Genomic DNA, 27460 nt, shown 5'->3' with positions numbered 1-27460 from the left:
GTCCTGTAGGGTTAAAATGAAAGGATGCTGCATAGTGATTCAAAGAATCACTATGAAGAAATAAAGGTCCTAGTAAAAGTAAATGCATGGGCAATTATGAAAACTAACATTATAACTTAGGTTTGTGACATCATACTTTGTTTTCTACTGTAATTTAGGAAATTAGTGGATAAAAAACATATGTTTTGTCTTTTTGGATACAATACATAACATGTAATAATGTTACATCAACAACCAATGGGGATGGGAAACAGAGCTGTTGATGGAGCAGAGTTTTTGTATACTATTGAAGTTAAACTAGTATAAATTCAAATTAGTGTTAAAACCTTATGCTATTAAATGTAATCACCATGGTAACCACAAAGTAGCTAAAAAATATACAGAATGGGAAATGAGTATGTAATTTAAAAGTTTCACTACAAAAATCAACTGAACACAAAAGACAAAACAGAAAAGGACCAAAAAGCTATAAGGCATACAGAAAGTTAAAAGCAAAATGACAGAAGTCTCTCCTTATCTGTGATTACTTAAAATACAAATGAACTAAGCTCTCCAATCAAAAGTCAGAGATTAGCAAAATGGGAAGGGGGGACAAACAAACAACAATAAAAACAGTGATCCAATTTTATACTACTTATAAGAGACTTTAGATTCAAAGATACAAACAAGTTCAAGTAAAAATATGGAAAAAGATATTCCATATAAATAGTAACCAAAGAGAACAGAACAGCAATATTAATATTACACAAAATAGACTTAAACGCAAAAAGTTAGAAGAAACAAAAGATAATATATATTGATAAAAAGTTCAATACCCAAAAAAGGCACAAATTATCAACATTTATTCCCTTAATAACAGACTATCAAATGCCCAAAGCAAAAATCAAAAGAATCAGATAGAAAAATAGACAGCTCTAAAATAATTAGAGACTTCAATACTCACTCTCTACAATGGATAAAACGAACAAACAGAAGATAAATAAAACAAAGCACTTGAACAACACAATGGACCAACTGTATCTACCTATATCGATCATAACAAAACATTCTAACCAAACAACAACGCACATTCTTCTCAAGTAAACATAAGATATTTTCCAGGTTGTAACAAATGTTAGGCCATAAACTAAGTCTCAGTAGATTTTAAAGGATAGATTTCATACACAAAATATCTTTCTGACCATAACAGCATGAAGTCAGAACTCAATAAAGAAGGAAAACTATAAAATTCCTCATTTTCATCTGGGACATCATCAGAATGGCCTTTGCCATCCATACTTTAACATTCTGATCACAATCACTTAGGTAATCTCCAAGAAGACTGAGACTATCTCTATAGCTCTCCTCTTCTGATCCCCAGCAGAAACATCCATAAGGCTCTTTTCATGACAATGTATCTCAAAACTCTTCCAACCTCTACCCATTACTCAATTTCAAAGCTTCTTCCACATTTTTAGGTATTTGTTGTAGTAGCACCTCACTTCTTGTTATCAATTTCTATCTTAGTCTGTTTGGGCTGCTTTAACAAAACAGACTAGTAATTTATAAACAACAGTAATATACTGCTTATAGTTCTAGAAGATAGGAAGCAAAAAATCAAAGTGCTAACAGATTGAGTATCTGATTGAGGGTTTTCTGCTTCATAGATATGATTCCTTCTTACCATTTCCTCATATGACAGAAGAGGCAAGGGAAGCTCCCTTAGGTCTCTTTTATAAGGGCACTAATACCATTCATAAGAGCAAGGTTCTCATGACCTAATCACCTTCCAAAGCCCTACCTCTTAATATCATCACCCTGAGTGTTAGATTTCAATATATGAACTTAGAGAGATACATACATTCAGATTATGACACTTATCATTATTCCCCATTTATAGCTGAGAAAACTATGGATCAGGAAAGGAAAGCAATTTGTCCAAACTTGTAAGTAGAGAAGCTGAAATTCTAACTAAAGTTAGTCCAAGTCTAATGGCCATGCTCCTAACCACTATGTAATACAGTCTCCCTAATGAATAAATAAAAGGGGGTCGGAGCTCTTGTCTAGGGTCTAGAATCATCCATAATGCACTTAACAATTGGTCTGAGAGCATATGACTTCTAACTCAGTTTTCTTTATACCATAGGCCCCTCATATACCTCAGTCTCTCTGGCTACACATGGAAAGAACAACTCAACTCATTTCTGGCTCTTCAGACACTGGCAACTACCAAAGAGAACATGGGTACACCTATACCAACCAGAACCAAATGTTACACAAATTGTAGGTACTGGCTTTGCTAAATTGGCACACTGCATCTCAGGGAGTTGCCAGTGTCAATGACTAAAAGGAACCAAGGTGAGAGGGGTAGCTCCCACCCAATAATGACAGCCAATAGTGAGATGTTGACATAACAGATTAAAAAGGGCTCTGTAGCTGTAAGATGTCAACAAGTGACAGGCCTAAAACCTGTAGGCCTTTTTCTGGATAGACAGAATAATGCCAAATAATGGCAGAGTGGACCACCATGTCTTCTAAGTGGCCAGGTGACCCTAATAATACACTGACTACTAGTACTTGAGAGAGGACTTGAGTTGGAGGGAAAAGGTACCATTTTTCTCTTTTTCCTACTCATTTATTAATACATATTAATTGCACATATTAATGGGTATCAGTGACATTTCTATACATCAAATATCATGCTTTGATCACATCTGCCGTCCCAACTAACCTCTCTTTTTCTTCCCTCTTTCTCCCCTCCCCAGTAGTCCAAAAGGATCCACTTTCAAAGGTTAGCCTCAAGACCATTCATCTGACTGAATGGGAAAAAAAGCACCCTATTACAGTAATGTTCCTGTTCTGATCTTTATTCTTACTCCTTCATCAAAGCCCACCCAATATACTGTCCAGAGAGTGGTTTGTTCATACTGAAAATCCAGTCATCTCACTACCAAACCAACAACAACTCTCCAAAGCATCCATGCTCTCCAGATAAACACAAAGTGCCTTGCCATGGTTGACTAACCCTGCCCTGGCCAATACTTCCAACATCATCTGGTAACCTAGTTCCTCTCATTCTTTGTTCTCCGGCCACATTTTCAGTTCTTCAGAGAACTCCCTACCCTCACTCTGATGGTTAATCTTTTTTTTTTCTTTTTTTTTTTGTAGTGGTACTAGGGTTTGAACTCAAGTGCTCTACCACTTGAACCATGCTCCCAGTCCAATGGTTAATTATCAACTTAATTGAACTGAAAGATGACTAGTGAAGCATATCTCTGGTGTGTCTGTGAGAGCATTTTCAGAGATTAGATCATAAGAACTCTCGCCTAATTGATTATTTCACTGATGGATACAAAATTTGAATAGAATTTTGAGAGATGGTAGAAACTATGTAAAGTAGATCCTGGTTGGAGTATATACCTTTGATGTACTTGACTTGCTCTGGCCCCTTCCCTTCTTTGCTCTGCTTCCTGTATGCCATGAGATGAGTAGCCTCTGCCTCATGTTCATGCCTCCATAATGTTCTGCCTTACCACAGGCCTAGAATTAACAGAGTCAAGAACTATGGACTGAAACCTCTGAAGCCATGAAGCCAAAATAAGTAATTCCTCTCTTTAAGTTGTTTTGTTTTGTTTTGTTTTTTCAGGTATTTGTCACAGCAAAACCTGAGCCCTCAGCCTGAAATGTTCTTCAACCTCATGTTACTTTGCTTACTAAATACTTGTTTGTTCTTTCCAATTTAATGCAAACATCATCTCCTTAAGGAAGCCTTCCTTGATATCCTCTTAGCTCCAAGACCAAGTCAAACCCTGCCAAATATTGTCATGGTACTGCACTCCTTTCTCTCAATACATTTATAAATTATAATTTTATTTTTGTGTGTGATTATAATTCAATTAATGTCTACCTTTATCAATACACTCAAAGCAAGAACCATATCTGACCAGGCACCAGTGGCTCACACCTGTAATCCTAGCTACTCAGGAGGCAGAGATCAGGAGGATCAAAGTTCAAAGCCTACCCAGGCAAATAGTTTGCAAGACCCCATCTTGAAAAAAACCCATCACAAAAAAAAAAGGGCTAGTGGAATGGCTCAAGGTGTAGGCCCTGAGTTCAAGACCCTGAACTGAAAAAAAAATTATCTAACTTGTCATTATTGCATCTCAGGTTCTCATAGTGTCTGGAAATAACACAGTTTCTATAGATGTTTTAGATTTAAAAGTAAAGGAAACAAAGGAAATTAAGCTCTCTGTCCAAATCAAAAGGTTCTACTTAGAGAAGTTGATCTCTTTACCTGACCTTAAGGAACTATTCTTTCCCTTTTCCCCTTCCTCCTTCCCAAATTTCTTTTAGAAGTTACTTTCTATGTCCTGCCATTCTTCCTGGATGGTAGCCATAGTGACAAGCTGGCCTAGTGCCAAAATATTCTAAAAAGATATCACCTTGTCTGAGTGCTCCAAGCTTCCAAAATAAAGTCCACAGCAAAAACCCAGGCAGAAACAGAACAGCTTTTACCCAGTAAAGATACAGAGCCAAATGACCAGAAGTCCAAGAAAAAATAAATAAGTGATTCCCACAGCAGGCAGTGCCCCTAAGTTACCCACCCAAAGGAAAAAGGGAAGGGAGAAAAGGTTACAAGGAGTCTGAGACAGAAGTAGGTATACTGCTCCCTGAAGGAATTTTATAACCTCTCTTTTACTCCTTGGATAAGGCAGAGATGTACCCAAATATTAAATATCAAAGTCTCCCCTGATAAGGCAGTTTCAGAGAAGGTCTGTAGATCATAGCTCACAGTGCCTAAAGAAGTTCATATAAAACTCTAAATGAAGCCAAAATTCCTCCATACAGAGGCAGGAAGACCTCCCGCCCCTTCTATTCTTTAGAGTAGGTGGTAGGGGTAGGATGAGGTGAGGCATAAGTATTTATTGAGTACCACATAGTGTCAGGCATAGTGATAGGTGCTTTATAAACAGAATGATTAGTGAAAAACAAATAAGGAACAGATAAGCACATACAAAGACAGGTAGCTATGCCCTGCAAGGTTAAGCACCTGTCCAATAGCTATCGAATGACAAAGTCAAGAGTCAAACCCAGGTCTGCCTGAATCCAAAGACTCTTTTTCCCTACTCCAATGCCACCTTTTGGGCCATGTATCTGTTCCTCATCCCTTCTATACCACCTTCCTAACCAAAATTGGGAATGTAGTCCTGGCAAGCTCTCTGGAAAAGAAAAGCCTGTCTTCTATGAGCATAGCCCAGGGCTGGAGGAGTGGCTCAAGTGGCAAAGTGCCTGCCTGGCAAGTGCAGCGTCTTAAGTTCAAACCCCAATTCCACCAAAAAAAAAAAAAGCTTGCTGCTCTCCATGACCACAGCCTACCACATTAGTATAGACAAAATCTTAGGTACAGAACACAGTTCACCACAGGGAGCAGAGTCCATCATCTGCAACTATTAGAATGAGACTGGATTTCCTGAATATTCCAAATGACTCCACAGAGATGAAGTCTCTGCCTTTCCCAGAAGCCATGCTGCAGTATGGAGTACCATAAACCAAAGAATGGTGTGCTCCATCACATTCTCAGGTGGTACCCAGGGCATACAACCCTGGTTGAAGTCTCCATATTTCTTTTAGCTATACAGAAAGGCTACCTGAATGGGCAGCATCTCCTGCAAGGAAATGTACTCTTTCATTGTGCTGTAGTTCAAGGTTAACCCTTCCCCCTGAACTCACTTCACGATCTGCCTCTTGTCAAAAGCTATGCCAGCTAATTATTATAATGATAACTGTTATGCCATTATAACATTTTTGTGCTTTTTTCCTGCACTTAACATTTGTTGGCTGATAGGTTTAACTAGTACATAATCAATAATTATGCAGTGCTTTCTCCTTTCCAGCCAAGCCTCTAGTGTGGCTCTTAACACTAAGTCTAACTAGAGCAAATGCTCAGCCCCAAAAGCAATGGGAAACATAGTTCATCTGTACTTGTCCACGATGCCTTTGGTGGTCAAAGTCAGAAACTGAGACTCAACTGGGTCCCTAATTGTTACCATACTCCTCTACCCTCCCAGGAAGGTAGCATAATTTAGGGGAAATACTAACCAGCAAACAATTTATTGTTGAAAACCCCAACAGGGTTGGAGGAGTCATACACAGGGCTCAGTATGCAGAGGGACAAGCAGTACCAAATCACAATGTTACACACTACTGCAAGAGAGGGAGGAAAGGAAAATGCATTCCTCCACTGGGAGCTCTCAGATAAATGGTTCCCGGAGGGTCATTCTTCTTGCTTCCCCACACACGTTTCTTGGTAACTGCCAGAAAAATTGGCATAGGGAGAGGAGGGGGAAACAGAAGGCAATCTTCAGGCACCTCTTTTGAAGCTAGAAATCATCATCCTAGCTGTAGGGCCTTTTTTATGCAAGGTCCACTGGGGCCAGGATGGAGTCTGGAGCCTAAAGCAAAGAAGCAAAGTCAGGAAGCCTGTCACCAAAGCTCAGGAATCTACCTGTCACACTATTTATGACAAACAAGGTTGAAAAAAAAAAGATGATTCTATGACTGCAGAATATCAATATGCCTGAATTATACATTAGTCCTATTAAAGAAAGGCAATCCATAGCAAGCTATATAAAAAACACACATGATAAAACAAACCCTACCAAGAAACCAAGGCTGCCTGCTTTATTCTCTACCCTGTAATACACAGGGCTTTTTTTTTTTTTTTCAAGGCAGAGAAGGGGTGGAAGGTTATTTGAATTTAAATTACCAGTGAACACAATAATCTGTATACAAAGAGAAAAGGAACATTCAGGAGTGCCAAGTGCAGGCTCATGGGACAAGTATGGCTGAGGTATTAATGGTCCTTGGGGCTTTCTATTTCAGCCTCAGCACACTGCTTGGGAGCAGGTAAGCCAGCAGGCAAGGCTCATGAAGCACAAAGAGGCACTGTCCCCTAGGTCTAGGGAGCAGACTGCACTCTCAGAAGGAAATTAAGCAGGTGCTGGTGGCTCACACCTGTAATCCTGCTACTCAGGAGGCAGAGATCAGGAAGATCACAGTTTGAAGCCAGCCCAGGCAAACAGTTCACAAGGCCATATCTTAAAAATAAATAAATAAATAAAGGTTTGATGGAGTGGCTCAAGTGGTGGTAAGAGCACCTGTCTAGCAAGCATGAGGCCCTGAGTTCAAAACCCAGTGCTGCCAAAAAAAAAAAAAAAAAAAAAAAGGAAGGGAAATCAACACATAATGAACAAGACCATCATAAGTAAGTCATTGAAGGAGGGAGTTTGAAGGGTGTTACTGAGGGCAGAGACTACATGAGTCTATTCACCACTATATTCCCGTGGCCAAATAGGACCTGGCACACAGGGGGTACTTGGCAAATAACTGTAGAGTGAGTAAGAATAGTAACCAGAAAGAATTTTGAGTTGGAATTTACTGATGAGAGCTAGAATCTGTTACCTGAGGTAACAGAAGGATCATGGTTTGTAAAGAATACATAAAGAAGAATCTAGAGAATGAAATACCTCGTGCTCTAACAGACTGACAAGAGTATTCTGATGTTCTTTTCTTTTCCCTTCTTTTTCAGTCTCTTAGTGCATGGTTTAAATCTGGGTGTAAGAGATTTTATAACCCCAAAGCTTCCCAGCTAATCTTTCCTATAGAGGAGAAAATGCTCTTACCCATCCCTTAAAATCAACTTGATAGTCATGTTCCTTAGAATTAATTAGTTAACTGGAACTATTGCTTGGTGGGTCTTAGGAATTTCATGAGCCTGAGAAAGGCCCCTGGAACTTAAACCTGGGTAAACTAGTTGAGTTTCCAGGCCTACAATGCTGACCATCTAGGAAGCCCTGACTAAGCCATAGCTGATTCCTCTCTACAACTTTCTTTGGCACAGTACAGGACTATGGGTAAAAAAAGATCCTGAAAACATCCTCTACACACCCTAATGAGCTCTCTTCAGAGATTGCAAAGGAGTCTCTCCGACTCCTAGCAATGTCAAGTAATGCAGACTTCTCTCTGAAAGCTTCAGATTCTGATTCAAATAGAAATAGCAAAGGTAACAAGCCAAGGATTTCTGCTTGGTCCTTAGAAATAAATGAGCCTTCCCTCCATGGTACTCCCTGCTTCCCTGGAGTTTCCAGAGAACTTCAGACTCTTGACCTCAGGGGTAGCAGCGTTATAAAGGGTAGGGTGATTTACAATGTAGTATTCTCAAGAGTAAGGATCTACCAATGTTCCTAATGGAGGTGAACACCCTAGACAAATTAAGGAGAAGCTAAGTAGGACTAAGACACACTGTCACTGAGGGTTGATTTTATTTTGCCTTCTGTATAAGGACTTCCATCAGTTAAAATTTGTTTTTTGTTTTGTTTTGTTTTGAAGTTTAGGAAAACTGATGATCCACCCAGGTGCACGACAGCTGCTGGGAAGGCCTGTGGGAAGGGGCCACCCGGCAAAGGCAGGTTGTGTTTGGTGAGAAGGGTCTCCAAGGAATGTCCTACATGCCAAGCCATATGTTGTCAGGATATTAATCCAAACCCACACTTTACAATGTTTATTCTCTCTGGGACACAGAGCATTAAATTATATCCAAGGACTACATAAGTCCTTCCAATTCTATTCCACAGTTACTTCTTTGCTAAAAAAGATTTGTAACCTGAAAACAAAGCCCTCTGCCTAATATCAGCAATAATTCTCTGCCCAGAATAGGAAACCAGATTGTCAATTCAAACTCCCCTAAAAGATATTGTTCCATTGGAGCTTTAGTTTTACCTCATCCTTAAAATGGAGAGCACTACTACTGACCCCTTTTACCAACAAACTATGTAACTGAGTCAGAGTTCTAAAGAGGAAAAAGCTCAAACCAAAACAGGAAAGAAGCAACACCAGAGCTCCCCTCCTGCTCCAACTGAAACAGTTCTGGAAACCCAGAGATGTAAGAGAACTCCAAAAAGAATTCCAAATTCTCTGCATCAAGAACTAAGAGCAAGGGATATGAATATGAAAGAAAGCTACCTGAATTAGTCAGACCCCTACCCCAGCTAAATATATGATCCTGAAAGAGTCATTTAGATTCACAAACCTCAATTTTTTACCATCATAAGACAGGGATGTTGTAAGGATCAGATAAAATAGTGTATTTGAAAGCTCTTTGTAAACAGTAAAAATTATAAAGGATAAAATGTTGAACAAACTTTAAGCCTGATTATTATTCCAAAGACCCCTAGGTATCAAACCCTAAGCTGTTCTGGGGAACAGAGAAGCAAAGCTATCACCTCTGATAGGCAGTCTATAATGACTACCCCCAGGTGTTTTCAAAGAAACTCACACCTCAGGAGTAAAACAAGAAGTGAATGAAGAAATCACACACAGACCTACACAGGTACATTAAAAATAATAATAATAAGGGATGGGGTATAGCTAAGAGGTACAGTGCATGTCCTGGGTGTGATCCCCAGCACTAATAGTAATAATAACAGTAACACATGCACATGGTTCAAATTTGGAAAGGTATACAAACGTATAAATGAAAAGTCAGTATCCCTCCTCCTGAGTTCTTAGCGATCCCAGACCCCTCACCAGACACCCTCTGTTTACAGTTTCTCATGTATTCTTCCACGGGTATTCCAATCAATAAGTTCTGCATCAGTTTAAGAACCTACTGGCAACATACTCATTCCCAGAAGGTAAGGCAAAACAAGTAAGTACTACCAGGGTCACTTAGGAACTACAAAAACCAGTCAATCAGTATGTAAGATAGCACCTTGCAAAAGGTCCCACAGAGATGCAGACTCCCTTCTGAGTATCATACTGTTTTGCCCTCTTGCTGGCCACAATATACAATATATTTTCCTTCCAGTTGTATTTGTTCACCCAGAGCTCCTTCTCAGAGATGTCACTAACAGGAGTGCTCTCTGGGACCTTATGTTGTACCAGCCTGACCACCAAGCCCTTCTAAGCAGCCAGAAGCACAAACTTTCAAACATGCCTCAGCGGAGACCAGGAATAGAGCAAAACTTAGAGTAGTCTTAGGATCACCATCTTTCTAGGGACAAAAGTTTCTTTTTGTTACCCAATGAAATCAGAATGGAGAATGAAGTACAGAATTAGAAGGACATTCTACAGGAACCAGCCCAAGAGACTACCCATATAAAATTATAAGACACTCTTAATCAGAGTCAGGATTTCATCAAAACTCCCTCAAAAGCTTTCAGGCTATGTCCTCAAACCTATGGAATTCTAGTCTCTACCCAAAGGATATAAATAGGTAACTGTAGGTTAAATGTGAACAACAGATGCACTATAGTAGTCCCTGAAGATTTCATAAATTTGTGAGTTTTCAGTTTCTCCTGGAATAAGAGATAATGAGTACAGCCAAACTCACCTATGATAATGACAGGTTGAATAGCAACTGCCTCTCATGGAGCATATGAACACTCCAATTTGATATGGACCCACCATTCCCTGTTGTCTCACACAGATGGTTCCCTTCCTGGCCCTGAAAACATCTGAGATGGAGATCACCAGAGTCAGTGAATGACAGAGGAAGCTGACAGATACTGTAGTTGACCAAAGAGCTGGACTCTTGCATTCACAAGCCTTTATCAAACAGTTCCTATATGCCAGTAACTGTACTGGGGATGAATACCTAAAGAAGAATGAAGTAAGAAGTCTCTACCCTCCAGAGAGGGTAAAGATAATAATTTCTAATTTCTAATAATTTATAAACAAATTGAGAGCATAAGACATTCTCTAAGGCATCAGACTGAACTCACTATGGCTGGAATCAAGGAATACTTCAGGGAAGAAGTGGGATTTCGACAGCATTGTTACCATTTCTTAGGTTTTCACGTATTCATTCAACAACTATTTAAGGTGTCTATATTATACTCAGTATTATGCTAAGGGACACAAAATATAGCCCATGTCTTTGAGCAGCTCACATAATAAGGGACAAATAACTAACCAGAATAAAGTGTGCTGATTTCTATAATCAAGGTGTTGCTATGAGAATACATGATGAGGTTATATCAGCTTCTTCACTGAAGAAGCTGGCCCTGCAGCATAAAGTAGGGCCCCAAGGAGAGAGCACTCTTGGCAAAAGAAAGGACAGACACACAAACATTAGGCATGTTTAGAGGACGAGTTTATTAGGAGCAAAGAGGACATATAAGTAATGGTACAGTATATAATTCGAATGGTAAGGGATACACTGCCATAGGCTTGAACACCAAGACAATTATACACACTTGAAAAGTATTCAGTAGCCAGTGGGTGTCACTGAAGGTTTCCAAGCCTAAGTGTTCACTGATCATCACAGTATATAGGAAGACCCAAAGCAGCAGTGGTATAAAATGTCCTGGAGCAATCTAAAGCAAAAAATAGATTTCTATAATAACTAAGAAACATAGTAATGGGAAACAGGGGAAGCAGTAAGATTAGTTAAAAAAGACATTGCAGAGGCTTGCCAACATTTTAAGACAATGTTATTTCCTCAAAAATACTCTATTTTTTACCAATTCAGACTGGCCTTCCCCCAAAATAATAAACTTCCACCTATTTGTTTCATTGAGAGGAGCAAGGATTAGGTTACAGTTATAGTGCTTGGATTTTTTAAAAACTTGGTCTGAGATTAGTATAATGAGTAGTTTTAGGGGCTTTTTCCCAATTACCACTGAACCGGTTATAAATCTTAAAAGGGAAAAAAAAAAACACAGTCAACTTGAACACAAAACCTGGGACAATGTATTTGACTATGCCTCCCTACCTTGCACATACCAATCAGAGGAAAGTTGTGACATAAGTCAAAGTTTTCTTAATCAGCTAATTGCCTCATATGTGGCTGAAGACCAAAAAGGCACGAGACAAGGGCTGGTGGAGTGGCTCAGGTGGTAGAATGCCTGCCTAGTAAGTGCAAGACCCTGAGTTCACACCCCAGTACCACAAAAAAAAGAATGTGAAACAGGTCCTGTTAGGAGGTGGATATGACTGGGAGGAAAGAAAATGCAGGGGGTAAAGGAGGGTAAATATGGTGGATGTACTTTATATACTTGTATGAAAATAGAACAGTGAAGCCAGTTGAAATTATTTTACATAAGGGGGAAAGGGATGAAAAAGAATGATGAGAGGTGAACCTAACCATGATACATTGTAAGCATATATAGAAATGTCACAATGAAACCTCCCTGTACAAGTAATATATGCTAATAAAAATGTTAAGAAAAAAAATCTCCACATCAGACACTGCCCAAAAAACAGGGCCTGCAGGCTCAGTCACCTGTGAGATAGAACTAGAGAAAGGTAAGAATTGAGTAGAGTAAGGAAGAAGACAGCGGGAAAACTGAGTTCCATATAATTCACTGTTGATAGCACAGAGCATTTACATTCCCCCAAAGAAAGTACTTTCCACATATATTCTCTCAATTAATTCTTAAAGACAGCTACAAAAATAAGTATTATTCGCATTCTACAGATTGTAAAAATAAAGCTTAGAGAAAATCTGACAGCTAGTATGTAGATAATAGGACATAGAGCCAAGTAAGTCTGACTCCAAAGTATTCTTAAACTTCTCTGACATTTATTTGTTCTTTTTCTTTTAAAGACTTATTCAAGGTGTGTTTGGGTCCACTGATGTATATGGCCCCATTCTTTATAGAAAACACAATAGTCTGGCCAGAACAATATTTCTTTGTTTCTAATATAGAGGAAGACTTCAAAACTCTGAGGTAAGAGCAAGAATCATACTTCAACATGCTTAGAAGAAAAACCAGCATGACAGCTAAAACCCTTAACAGTGAGCAGCAGCCCTAAAGAAGTATGGCCCACTTCACTTCTCTGAGGCTCATTTTTTTCTTTGGTGGTACTGGAATTTGAACTCAGGGCCTCAAACTTGCTAGGCAGGCACTTTACCACTTGAGCCACTCTGCCAGTCCTTTTTTGAGTTGGTTCTTTTCGAGGTAGGACCTCCCAAACTATTTGCCCAGGCTTATTTCAAACCAGGATCCTCCTGATCTCTGCCTCCCAAGTAGCAAAGATTGTGGGACTCAGTATTGTCATTAGTAAAAGAAGCTATTAAATGCAACACTGAGTCATTAGGTAGTGAATGAATTAAAAGGGTATCTCCTGACCCTTCACTCAAAAAGCATAAACAGCTACCTCTTGGAACACAACCACACCCAACTCTGATACAGGTAAGAAATAAAGACTTCTACAAGGTCAGGCATGGTGGCTCATCCCTGTAATCCCAGATAATCAGAAGGCAGAAATCAGGAGGAACATGGTTCAAGACCAGCCTGAACAAAAAGTTAGTGAGACCACCATCTCAAACAACAAGCTGGAAGTGGTGATGAGTTTCTTATCCCAGCTACTGGGAGGCACAGATGGGAAGCTCACAGTCTGAGACTGGACCCAACCAAAAAATGCAAGACCCTGCCCAAAAAACAACTAAAGCTAAATAAATAAATAAAATGAAAGGAGAAGGGCTGGGCATGGCTCAAGTGGTAAAGTGCCTGCCTAGAAAGCATAAGGTACTGAATTCAAACCTCAATACAAAAAAGAAAAATCTCTATGATGATCTCATTCAGCCTGAAAGCACCATGATTTTAGACTTTAGCAGCTGACCCAAAGATGACTTTATGTTATGAACACAGTCAAACCCAGCTCCCCATGAGTACAAGACTGGGGAAGGGAGCATGAGCTTGCTTAGTAGCTTACCCCTAAAACTTCCAATACCTACTACCCACTGCACTCAAAGCATGACCAATCAATGTTGCCTGCACTGACTGTCATACTTTATGTTACTTCCACTGGACTGGAAGCCTACTAATTTTCTCTAGAGTTTGGTCAGATAGCCGCTGCCCTTGTGGCAACCTCACAAACACTAGAAGCATTTAAGAGTGAGACTATTCCCAGAGGTAAAGAAATGCCCATGTAAAAGTTCACTGGTTTCAGGCACCAGTGGCTCACACCTATAATCTTAGCTACTTGGGAGACTGAAATTGGGAGGATCTCAGTTTGAAGCCATCCCAGGCAAATAGTTTGCGAGACCCTATCTCCAAAATAACCAGAGCAAAATAGACTGAAGGCATGGCTCAAGTGGTAGAGTAGCTGCTTTGCAAGTTCAAAGCCCTGAGTTCAAACTCCAGTTCCACCAAAAAATAAATAAAAATTTTTAAAAGTTCACTGGCAACTTTTAACTCAGTAGCAAGAGCATAGGACTCTTAAAAGTTCTCTAGCATTAGCCCTCCTCACCAGACCAGACCTTTTAGATGCATCTCAGATTCTTCTTTCAGTTTCTAGAATGCTTTCCCCTCACAAGACAAAAGGGAAAACTACTTACAGAGAGAAAAGTAGCTAGATGTGGAAATCAGTATACCAACTGCTATGATCCCCTTTACCTACTATGATAAGTGGTAATTAAAAAGCATAATCAAAAACTTCCTCAGTTACAACATGTACACTGACCAGACCTCAGAAACATACCCTTCCCTATTTCTCTGTGCATTGAAATATAACATGGGTTAACAATACCAAGACTCTAACATTTAGTCTAGGAACCCTTGGGCCAACAGAGCAAACTCAGCTATGAAAGTGGAAAGCCCAGAAGGCACCAGAGAAGCATATGGTAAATAAAACACTTCAAAAGTCTAAAGTTTAGGGCTGGCAGTGTGGCTCAAGTGGAAGAGTACCTACCTAGCAAAATACAAGGCCCTGAGTTCAAACCCCAGTACCTCAAAAAAAAAAAAAGGTACAAGGTTTGGAAGAAAATAAACAATAAAGAATAAAACAGCTGGGTACCTGTGGCTCATGCCTATAATCCTAGCTACTCAGGAGGCAGACAGGAGGATCATGGTTTGAAGCCAACCCTGGCAAATAGTTCACAAGACCCTATTTCAAAAAATACCCAATCAAAAAAGGGCTTGCAGAGTGACTCAATTGGTAGAGCACCTGCCTTGCAAGCATGAGGCCCTGAGTTCAAAAGTCAGTACCACCACACCAACCTTCAAAAAAAAAGAATAGAATTCCAAGATGGCGGCTAGAGGTAGGAAGCAGAAAGCGACCCTCCTATAGTGAAATCTAGGAGAGACGCTGGAGACACACTTTGCAGGCATAATCACCGAGAAAAGGCATAACTTTGACTCCTCCACATCTCCAGCCGGCGCAGAGAATCTCCACTTCACGTTAAACGGAGAACCGAGGAGGCCCCCGGGCCGCCAGTGGCCGGCGCCCATACGGCTTGGGAAGACGCGGACCAGGTGAGCTTCGCGGTACCGCGGTTCCCCCACAGACAAGCCTGGGCCAGAGCAGCATAGCCCCCTGGACAGACTGACCTCCACCCGGGAAAAAAAAAGAGAAACTGAGTACTAAGCAATAAGAACAGTTAAGACACGCTGGAAAGAGGGTGGGGCGCCCTGAGCGCTGAAGATCGGGGGAAGGGAATCCTTCCCGGGACTGTAAATAAACGAGCCGGGCGGGCCGGAGAGGCTCTGGTGGGAGCGGGGCGTGTGCCCAGCAACCAGGAGCGGGGACGCGTGTGAGAGGAGGGAAGACCCACTTCCCACGTGAACTGTAAATAAACACGCAGGCCTGACAACGCGGGGCAGTGTCGCCTTTCCCAGTGCTTGGAAAGGGAAAAGCCTGTAGCAGAGGCCCCCCTCCCCCGCACAGGAGAACTCTGAGCAAACAAAGCCTGTGGGACCAGGTGAGTGCTAAGCTCACCCCAGAGATCTGCATAAATAACGCCGCCAGCTACAGGCTGAGAGCAGCAGGCAGGCAAGCCACAGTTGCAGATACCACTCTCAGAACTGCCTCCAGACGCTTTTTTTTTCTTTTTCTCCCTACCTTTGATGAGAGAACAACCGAATTACACCTGCAAGCCGAAAAACTTACTGAAACTGTATTGCATTTGAACTGGGGACACTTGGTGGGGCTTTTTTTTTTCTTTCTTTCTTCTGTGTGTGTGTGAGTGTAGTTTTGTTCTACTTTATGCATCCCCTTTGATGAGACAACTACAGAACAACATCTGAGGCACCAACTCCAGGACTGGAGATTGAGACGGACATCCAAATTATTAAGACTGAAATTGCATCGCATATAAACTTGGAAGTTTTTTGGTTTTTTTGTTTTTTTTGTTTTTTTTAATTTTCTATTTTCCATTTTATTTTAATTCATTTTTATAAATAGATATTACTTTCATATACTTATTTTTTATTTTTTTTATCTTTGATTTTCAATCCTCTCTCTGTCACTCTATTGTCTGTACAGCTTACTGTCGATTAGTACACTAACACTCCCTGTTTATACCTTTGAAACTCTCTTGTCTGATACCTTGTTCTGCTTTCTCCCTCTTGTCTGCATATTTGTTTTCCCCTTTTCTTTAACTTCTTGCTTTCCATCTCAGCTCACTCTTCCATTCTCAATATTACCATTGTTATTATTACAAGCTAGTAAATACTTAATTACACACAGTACAGGGACAGTAACAACACCAAGGACAATGACAGGAAGACAGAAAAAACAAGGAAACCAGTTTCCCCACAGCAAAAAATTAGTACAGGAACCAGAGGGGAATGAAGAGAACAGAAACTCAGAGCCAGACTCCAACAAAATGAAGATAAACTATGCCAAAGGACCCAATGAAGCCTACAAGAATAATTTAAAAGAAGACATACTACAAGTACTCAATGAGAATTTTATAGAGATATACTGGATAGGGTCAACCAAAATGTACAGGAGACACTCAAGAAATTCCAAGACAATAAAAATAGAGAATTTGAAAAAGCAAAAGAAGAAATAAAGGAAACCATAGAAGCACTGTATAAACACCAAAGTGAAAGAGAGAACACAATGAACAAATGGATAAATGAACTCAGGACAAAAATAGACAACAATAAAGAAGAAAACAGCCAGGATATGGAAAACCTCAGAAAAAAGAACGAAACAGAACTGCAAAACAAAACGGAAGGCCAATCCAGCAGAATAGAACAAACAGAAGACAGAATCTCAGAACTTGAAGATGAAATGGTAATTAAAGGAAAAACTGAAGAACTACTAATTAAACAACTCAAGACCTGTGAAAAGAAAATGCAAGAACTCACTGACTCCATCAAAAGACCAAACTTGAGAATCATGGGCATCGAAGAAGGAGAAGAGGTGCAAGCGAAGGGAATGCGTAATATATTCAACAAAATAATAACGGAAAATTTCCCAAATCTAGAGAAAGATATTCCCATACAAATGCAAGAGGCCTCCAGGACACCAAACAGACCAGATCAAAATAGAACTACTCCACGACATATCATCATTAAAACAACAAGTTCAGAAACTAAGGAAAGAATATTGAAGGCTGCAAGAGAGAAAAAACAAGTAACATACAAAGGTAAACCCATCAAAATCACAGCAGACTTCTCAACAGAAACATTAAAAGCAAGAAGAGCGTGGGGTGAGATCTTCCGGGCACTGAATGAAAATAACTTCAACCCCAGGATACTCTACCCAGCAAAGCTATCATTCAAAATAGATGGAGCAATAAAAGTCTTCCATGATAAGCAGAAACTAAAACAATATGTGACCACAAAGCCAGCATTACAAAAGATTCTGCAAGGGATCCTGCACACAGAAAGTGACACCCAACTTAACCATGTAAAGGCAGGCAGCACCAAACCACAGGTTAAGAAAAAGCAAGACAGTAGAGAGTAACATCAAGTTAGGTACACACAATCAAACCTTCAAACAACTAAGATAACTAAATGGCAGGAATCACCACATACCTATCAGTACTAACACTTAATGTTAATGGACTTAATTCACCCATCAAAAGACACCGTTTGACAAAATGGATTAAAAAAGAAGATCCAACAATTTGTTGCTTACAGGAGACTCATCTCACCGACAGAAATAAGCATATGCTTAGGATGAAAGGCTGGAAGAAGATTTACCAAGCCAATGGCCCCCGAAAACAAGCAGGAGTAGCAATACTTATCTCTGACAAAGTAGACTTCAAACCTACATTGATCAAACGAGATAAAGAAGGACATTCCATACTAATAAAAGGGGAAATAGACCAAAAGGAAATAATAATCATCAATGTGTACGCACCCAATGTCAACGCACCCAATTTCATCAAACATACCCTGAAAGACCTAAAAGCATATATAAACGCCAACACAGTGGTTGTGGGAGACTTTAACACTCCATTATCATCAATAGATAGGTCATCCAAACAAAAACTCAATAAAGAAATCCAAGACCTAAAATATGCAATAGATCAAGTGGACCTAGTAGACGTCTACAGAACATTTCATCCAACCTCTACACAATATACATTCTTCTCAGCAGCCCATGGAACCTTCTCCAAAATAGATCATATCCTAGGGCACAAAGCAAGCCTCAGCAAATATAAGAAAATAGAAATAATACCATGCATACTATCTGACCACAATGCAGTAAAAGTAGAACTCAACAACAAAAGTAAAGACAAAAAACATGCAAACAGCTGGAAACTAAATAACTCATTACTTAATGAAGAATGGATCATCGATGCAATAAAAGAGGAAATTAAAAAGTTCCTAGAAGTCAATGAAAATGAAAACACAACCTACCAGAACCTATGGGACACAGCTAAGGCAGTCTTGAGAGGAAAGTTTATAGCCATGAGTGCATATATTAAAAAGATTGAAAGATCCCAAATCAATGACCTAATGATACATCTCAAACTCCTAGAAAAACAAGAACAAGCAAATCCCAAAACAAATAGAAGGAGAGAAATAATAAAAATAACAGCTGAAATCAACGAAATAGAAACCAAAAAAACCATACAAAGAATTAATGAAACAAAAAGTTGGTTCTTTGAAAAAATAAACAAGATCGATAGACCCCTGGCAAACCTGACTAAAATGAGGAGAGAAAAAACCCAAATTAGTAGAATCAGGAATGCAAAAGGGGAGATAACAACAAACACCATGGAAGTCCAGGAAATCATCAGAGACTACTTTGAGAACCTATATTCAAATAAATTTGAAAATCTAAAAGAAATGGACAGATTTCTAGATACATATGATCATCCAAAACTGAACCAAGAGGAAATTAATCACCTGAATAGACCTATAACACAAAATGAAATTGAAGCAGCAATCAAGAGTCTCCCCAAAAAGAAAAGTCCAGGACCTGATGGATTCTCTGCTGAATTCTATCAGACCTTTAAAGAAGAACTGATACCAACCCTCCTTAAACTGTTCCATGAAATAGAAAGGGAAGGAAAACTGCCAAACACATTTTATGAAGCCAGTATTACACTTATCCCAAAACCAGGCAAAGACACCTCCAAAAAGGAGAACTATAGGCCAATCTCCTTAATGAACATTGATGCAAAAATCCTCAACAAAATAATGGCAAATCGAATTCAGCAACACATCAAAAAGATTATTCACCATGACCAGGTAGGCTTCATCCCAGGGATGCAGGGGTGGTTCAACATATGAAAATCAATAAACGTAATAAACCACATTAACAGAAGCAAAGACAAAAACCACTTGATCATCTCAATAGATGCAGAAAAAGCCTTTGATAAGATCCAACATCATTTCATGATAAAAGCTCTAAGAAAACTAGGAATAGAAGGAAAGTTCCTCAACATTATAAAAGCTATATATGACAAACCTACAGCCAGCATTATACTTAACGGAGAAAAATTAAAACCATTCCCTCTAAAATCAGGAACCAGACAAGGATGCCCACTATCTCCACTCCTATTCAACATAGTACTGGAATTCCTAGCCAGAGCAATTAGGCAAGAAGAAGGAATAAAAGGAATACAAATAGGTAAAGAAACTGTCAAAATATCCCTATTTGCAGACGACATGATCCTATACCTTAAAGACCCAAAAAACTCTACTCAGAAGCTTCTAGACATCATCAATAGCTATAGCAAGGTAGCAGGATATAAAATCAACATAGAAAAATCATTAGCATTTCTATACACTAACAATGAGCAAACGGAAAAAGAATGTATGAAAACAATTCCATTTACAATAGCCTCAAAAAAAATCAAATACCTAGGTGTAAACCTAACAAAAGATGTGAAAGACCTCTACAAGGAAAACTATACACTTCTGAAGAAAGAGATTGAGGAAGACTATAGAAAGTGGAGAGATCTCCCATGCTCATGGATTGGTAGAATCAACATAGTAAAAATGTCTATACTCCCAAAAGTAATCTACATGTTTAATGCAATTCCCATCAAAATTCCAATGACATTCATCAAAGAGATTGAAAAATCTACTGTTAAATTTATATGGAAACACAAGAGGCCACGAATAGCCAAGGCAATACTCAGTCAAAAGAACAATGCAGGAGGTATCACAATACCTGACTTCAAACTATATTACAAAGCAATAATAATAAAAACAGCATGGTACTGGCACAAAAACAGACATGAAGACCAGTGGAACAGAATAGAGGATCCAAATATGAAGCCACACAACTATAAGCAACTTATCTTTGACAAAGGGGCTAAAAATATACGATGGAGAAATAGCAGCCTCTTCAACAAAAACTGCTGGGAAAACTGGTTAGCAGTCTGCAAAAAACTGAAACTAGATCCATGTATATCACCCTATACCAAGATTAACTCAAAATGGATCAAGGATCTTAATATCAGACCCCAAACTCTTAAGTTGATACAAGAAAGAGTAGGAAATACTCTGGAGTTAGTAGGTATAGGTAAGAACTTTCTCAATGAAACCCCAGCAGCACAGCAACTAAGAGATAGCATAGATAAATGGGACCTCATAAAACTAAAAAGCTTCTGTTCATCAAAAGAAATGGTCTCTAAACTGAAGAGAACACCCACAGAGTGGGAGAAAATATTTGCCAACTATACATCAGACAAAGGACTGATAACCAGAATATACAGGGAACTTAAAAAACTAAATTCTCCCAAAACTAATGAACCAATAAAGAAATGGGCAGGTGAACTAAACAGAACTTTCTCAAAAGAAGAAATTCAAATGGCCAGAAAACACATGAAAAAATGCTCACCATCTCTAGCAATAAAGGAAATGCAAATTAAAACCACACTAAGATTCCACCTCACCCCTGTTAGAATAGCCATCATCAGCAACACCACCAACAACAGGTGTTGGCGAGGATGCGGGGAAAAAGGAACCCTCTTACACTGTTGGTGGGAATGTAGACTAGTACAACCACTCTGGAAAAAAATTTGGAGGCTACTTAAAAAGCTGGACATCGATCTACCATTTGATCCAGCAATACCACTCTTGGGGATATACCCAAAAGACTGTTACTCCAGAGGCACCTGCACATCCATGTTTATTGCGGCACTATTCACAATAGCCAAGTTATGGAAACAGCCAAGATGCCCCAGCACTGACGAATGGATTAAGAAAATGTGGTATCTATACACAATGGAATTTTATGCAGCCATGAAGAAGAACGAAATGTTATCATTCGCTGGTAAATGGATGGAATTGGAGAACATCATTCTGAGTGAGGTTAGCCTGGCTCAAAAGACCAAAAATCGTATGTTCTCCCTCATATGTGGACATTAGATCAAGGGCAAACACAACAAGGGGATTGGACTATGAGCACATGATAAAAGCGAGAGCACACAAGGGAGGGGTGAGGATAGGTAAGACACCTAAAACACTAGCTAGCATTTGTTGCCCTTAATGCAGAGAAACTAAAGCAGATACCTTAAAGCAACTGAGGCCAATAGGAAAAGGGGACCAGGAACTAGAGAAAAGGTTAGATTAAAAAGAATTAACGTAGAAGGTAACACCCACGTACAGGAAATCAATGTGAGTCAATGCCCTGTATAGCTATCCTTATCTCAACCAGCAAAACCCCTTGTTCCTTCCTATTATTGCTTATACTCTCTCTACAACAAAATTAGAGATAAGGGCAAAATAGTTTCTGCTGGGTATTGAGGGGGGGAGCGGGAGGGGGTGGAGTGGGTGGTAAGGGAGGGGGTGGGGGTGGGGGGAGAAATAAACCAAGCCTTGTATGCACATATGAATAATAAAAGAAAAATGAAAAAAAAAAAAAAAAAAAAAAAGAAAACCAGCAACATTTACACCACTCCATAAGGGCACTAAAAAAAATAAAAAACATGTATCTCAAAATGAACACTTCTCAAAAAAAAAAAAAAGAATAAACTGGAGGTGTGACATAAGTTGTAGAGTACTTGCCCAGTAGCATAAGAACTGAGCTCAAAGCTCCAGTACCACAAAAAAAAAAAAAAAAAAAAAAAAAAGAATAAAGTCAATTCTAGCCCCTTTGGAGGAGCCCAAGTAGAGATCATCTCTCCCACATCCACCTCTACTCTCATTTCTTCTGCAACTCTCTTAATGCCATTTGGTTTTGAAGAAGACAAATTTGGAATAACTTCAAAAAGGGAAAAACAACTTCTGTTTTAAATTATTAGGTATATTAGAAAGCAGAGCAGAAATGTCATTTTTACAAACATCTAAAAGCTGAGTTTACCAAGCCTGCTACACCTTTTTGGTTATCCTATGTAGGCAATATGCTCAATGATTGAAAACAGTTCAGCAGGTTAGAAAATGGAACTAGTATGGGAAAATTCAGAGCTTAGACCTTCCTAAAGACCAAGCAGCTTAATCCTTTCTGTGTGGCCTTAACGACAGTTAGCCATCTCACAAAGAGACTCAAAGAGGAGAGAATGAAAAGAGCACTATCCCTAAGGTGGCCTCACCCTTGAAAAACTCTGCGGGCTTCTCAACATTGGGAACTCTTTTCCACTTTAGCATCCCCCAACATCTCCCATGGAGCCAGGCACCTAATATGGACTTGAGAAAAGTGAAATGACCAGACACCCTGCTGATGACTGAAGACTCGTGGGGGGTGGGGAGGGGTAGAAGAGTATTCACAGGGTTGTGGTACACAGTGCAGTGTAAGGAACTTTGGACTCAGACATGGTTTAAATACTGGCTGCACCACGCTTTTTTTTTTTTTCTTTTTGAGTCAGGGTCTTCTTGTCTAGGCTGGTTTCTAACTACAACTCAAGAGGAAGTGGTCCTCCTGTCTCAGCCTCCCATGTAGCTGGAACTATAAGCATGTGCCAACACACCTGACTTACACCTCCATTTCTGGCTTACACCAAGTTTTTAACCTTAGTCAAATCACAGTATCTCACTAAGCCTCAATTTCATTTATAAAATGGGGAATTTTGCCAACTATCTTATAAGGTTGGTATAAGATAGATAATTTCTCTGCTTTTAGTAGTTTGGTGTTTGAGACATTGAAAAAGCTTGTGGTTACAGCTACATCTTCCAGCTAGATAACATACCTTAGGTGACTATATCAGAAAAAGAATATCAGATATCACCATGAAGAGGGTTTGAGGGAAGGGAGTGTTGAGAAACATTTGATTAGATGAACCCAAAAGGGTTACCCAGTAGCATAAGAACAGTATGTTCATTAATGCACATATGCTCATGGGTAGGATGACCAATATATCTTGATTTTTCCCAGATTTTCTGGTTTGGGCACTAAAAGCCCCATATCTAGGAAATCCCTCTATCTTGAAAAAAAACATGGAATGGTTGTTCACCTTTCTCATAGATAAGATCAATGAAGACATTCCTATTTCACAAATGAGGCAACACTGAGAAACATAGTAGGATTCCTAGCACTTCAGCAACATTCCTAAGATAAGACTGGTATTTTTCCATTTGCCCAGTTCCACGCTCAAAACTCTCTGTTGCTGATCTCCAAGTCCTTAGCATAGAATGTAACTCATGCACTGACTATACCACTTCCTTCTCATTCCAAACCCAAGGGCAAGATTAGGGCAGACTCTGCCAGCCAGCCAATGTGCCTATGAACTGGCTGGTAGAATCTAAAGGCAAAACAAGTCTAGGCTGAACACAGTCCCTGTTGCTACTAGATTCTCCCTATCTCAAGGGAAGAAAATTACACAAATGAGAATGCTAGGTACAAAACCCTCACAAGTCAGGAAGATTCCATGAGATTCTCTTTATGTATCTGAGCAACTTGAATTTTTTACAAGGGTTTTGTCTCAAAGACAAACTGAGTTATTATTGATGCTAGGAATCAGGGGTTACCCAAAGCCTCACCTGAATGACAACAGGCTATTTTCCTCTTCCCCTACTCAGCAATGAAATTCCTGATGAAAGTAAATTAAGGGGGAAAAAAAGACATTCTCTCTTTAAACCACAATAATTAAAATATGAAGCTCTCTGCTGTAGAAAACTAAAGCTCGCAGCTTAAGGCTGACTCAGACAAGGATAAAGTATTCATCCTTGCTCAGAAAGAGAAAAGATTACCTTCACAAGGATGTGTCTCCAAATTGACACCAAATCTAGGAGTTAGAAATGCCTATGCTACAGAGTGTGATCTAAACACCAGCTGGGCCTCAGAGAAAAATCCCCAGGAATACACACCAAGGAGCAAACATTGTAAGAATGTGAAGATTAGCTCTCCTGAAAAGAGGCTTACTCCAAGGGACTGGCAGATAGCCTCTGCAGCACAGCTTCTCTTAGGAAAGGATAGAAAATGAACAAAAACAGGAAGCAGGATGAGCAGGTCAGAATATGAATCTACAAAAATATATTAAAAAAGAGAGAGAGAATTGGAAAGCATCCATTTACAACTTCCTTTCAAAGACTGTCATGTTCTTCTGAGTTTTCTCATTAGTAGCAAATCTTCGGACTAGGACTTTAGCTCAGTAGTAGAGTGTGTGTCTACCATCCATGCATAGGCCCTGGATTTGATTCCCAGGATTGCAAAGAAAACAATGGGAAAAAAAGCAAATCTTCAATCCTTATGGGTTAAAAAAAAGCCCAAACCCAAAACATTTATTGCATTCCTATGTTTCAAGAGTTTTCATTTGACCACCTTACAAAGTACTATTCCTATTTTCTGCAATGGAAAACTGAACCTCAGGTGAAGTAACTTTTCCAAGGTTATATGGCTAATAAGTGATAGACTCAAAATTCAAGTTCACAACACTCCAAAAATCTGTTATGTACACTACTAATTCATCTGAAGACAAGTCAAGTAACAAGAGTGCTTAACCATAAGCCACTTAAGTTTTTTTAAATATGGTATCATGTATTTATTAATGAGACATGATTTCTCACATGATTCCAAAATGTCTCTGAAAACAATTCCAGATGTGGATTTTCAAAACTGCTTTGGACAACAGCAACTTCACTTAGATGATGCCACCTACAGCCCACACCTACACAATGTTTCTGTCTAAAGGACAGAAACATTGGAAAATTTAAGTTCTAGTGTGTCTGTTATTTTTAAATTCTTTTTGCAGGGGAGGAAGGGGGAGTAGGGGGATGGATAAAGGAGAATGATGGAGGAGGTGAATTCAACTATGATACATTGTAAGAACTTTTGTAAATGTCATAATGTACCCCCAGTATAACAATAATTTTAAAAAATCCATTTTGCTACTTTTCATTTTCACTTCATTTGCCTTTTTCCCTGTTATCAAACACACCAGGGACCAAAGACAGCCTCAACAGAGAAGTAAAACTGGCCTTCAGAAAACAACAGGAAAAAGAAGAAAACTATCAAAGTTCCAGGAAATTTTTCATTCCTGACTACTAACATATTCCCATTACATCACAAGTAAAATGAAGGTAGTTAAGTCTTTTGTCAGTTTCATCAGAACAACATGTGTATTAATTAGCAGATTAAATTCACTAAACATCTGAAAAAAAGGTTAAATCTGGTGCATTTTAAAAATCCAAGGGCCATGTTCCCAACTGAAACCACATACCAAGTTCTGACCCATATTATGCAAACATCAGTTCTATTATCGTCCTTATACCTTATGTTGCTCAATCAACAAACCTGTTTATACATTTTTTTCCCTCAGTTCTGGTGTTGAACTCAGGGCTTCAAACTTGCTAGGCAGGCACTCTACCATTTGAGCCACACCTCCAGCCCTATACTGTATCAGAAAAGGAAAAAGCAATTTTGGGTGGGTGACAGCTAAAAAGACACACACAAAAAGCAAAACATAGCCTGGTTCAACCTCTGTAATCCCAGGTATAAGGAAGCTGAGATTGGGAGGATCACAGTTCCAGGCCAGCCAGGGCAAATAGTTAGGAGACCCCCATCTCCAAAATAATCAGAGCAAAATGGACTGGAGGTATGGCTCAAGCGGTAAAGGGTCTGCTTTGGAAGTGCAAAGCCCTGAGTTCAAACCCCAGTCCCACCAATGTTGAAACAAACACCATTAGTATTGTAAACACATCAGTTTTTTCTCTTAGCAAATATGGAGGATTAGCTTTCTTCCTGTCTACCTAGTCTGGGTTAATCCAACCATCCCTCAAGGCAGTTTGCGATTTCGTTTTATTGAGGTAGAAAAGGGAGCTGGGCTTGAATCCAAGCCAAGCATTTAAAAATATTTATTAGAAAAATGATCTTACATATGATTTGTAACGGGCTAAAGGCATCTAACAGTCTTCTAGCCCCTACTGGTTTCTCAGCTGTTAGCCATTTCTTGATTCCTGTCCTTTTCCTTCAAAGCAAGGATTCCAAGGTCACCTGGGATGGGATAGCAAGTGCCCATACACCACTTTATCCCTAGCTCCTGGGAGGGTGGGGGGGGCGGGGGGAGTCTAGAAATTGGGCGTAAATTCCCTAAGCTATTTGAGACACACGAAATTCTGTAACCGCTACTTTAAAAGCAAGTTTTACATCTGTCAGGACGCAATGGGAGAGTGGAAATACGAAGGGTGCACAATTTCAAATGCTAAAGAGACTCAAAGGTCTTGGCCAAAAACCAAAATGTCAAACAACCCTGGAGAAGCCTTGGTGATCGACATCAATTCCACCCCTTCTTTGGACAGATGAGGGGGGAAAAGCCGGAAGAAAGGATTAGGGAAAAAAACTAAAACAGTTGAGGGGCCAAAAGTTAACGTCACATTCCCACTGCCTCATCTCCTGGCGTCGAAAGATGTTTTGAATGGGGAAGACAGAGAACGCGGCTCTTGGGCTGAGTACCTAGGGCCCAGTTGGAAGTCTTGCTTTGGAGACACTAAGGGCGGGGGGGGGGGGGGGGGGCGGGGTGTCATGCTGCGACCCCGGAACACTGTTGGAAAGGCACCGAGGCCGCTGACAGCAGGTGACCCGGGCAGTGCCCTGAGCCCTCCGCCCAGCTCCAAGGCCCAACGGCCCTCACCGCCCCTACCTTCGGCTTTCCGCACAGTAGCCGAGGGGCAGACACAACCCCCACAATTCCAGGCGGCTGCAGCGGAAACCAGCTCCCCGTGCGCAAACGCCGCGACGACTGTCTGAACCCGAGCGCACGGCTATTACGTCACCCTCTGCTTCGCCCAATTGTAGCCTGCCAGAACGGCCGGGGGCCCGCTCGCTACCCTCCACCCAGTTGCTAGTCCCGCCCCCTCCGGCTTCTGTTAGGCCCCACCCCTATTGTCTTCCTCCGCAGTTCCGG

The 27460-nt window shown here is 40.0% G+C and overlaps 1 protein-coding gene across 4 annotated transcripts in view; it reads right to left on the bottom strand.

Annotated features, from left to right (window-relative positions):
* Positions 1-27365, bottom strand: part of Sil1 (SIL1 nucleotide exchange factor) — a 269870-nt gene extending 242505 nt beyond the window's left edge. For 2 of the 4 annotated variants that reach the window (XR_012449048.1, XM_074076917.1), the window contains exon 1: positions 27197-27360. The gene's annotated coding sequence lies outside the window, so the exon portion shown is untranslated. Of the gene's footprint in view, positions 1-27196 lie in introns of all 4 variants that reach the window. The other 2 variants (XR_012449050.1, XR_012449049.1) reach the window with 2 other exon arrangements.
* Positions 27366-27460: the final 95 nt, after the last annotated feature.

Source organism: Castor canadensis, chromosome 6 (genome assembly GCF_047511655.1).
Source record: "Castor canadensis chromosome 6, mCasCan1.hap1v2, whole genome shotgun sequence".
Classification (NCBI taxonomy): domain Eukaryota; kingdom Metazoa; phylum Chordata; class Mammalia; order Rodentia; family Castoridae; genus Castor; species Castor canadensis.
Note: the sequence above shows the minus strand (reverse complement) of the source record. Positions and strands in the feature narration are given on the sequence as shown.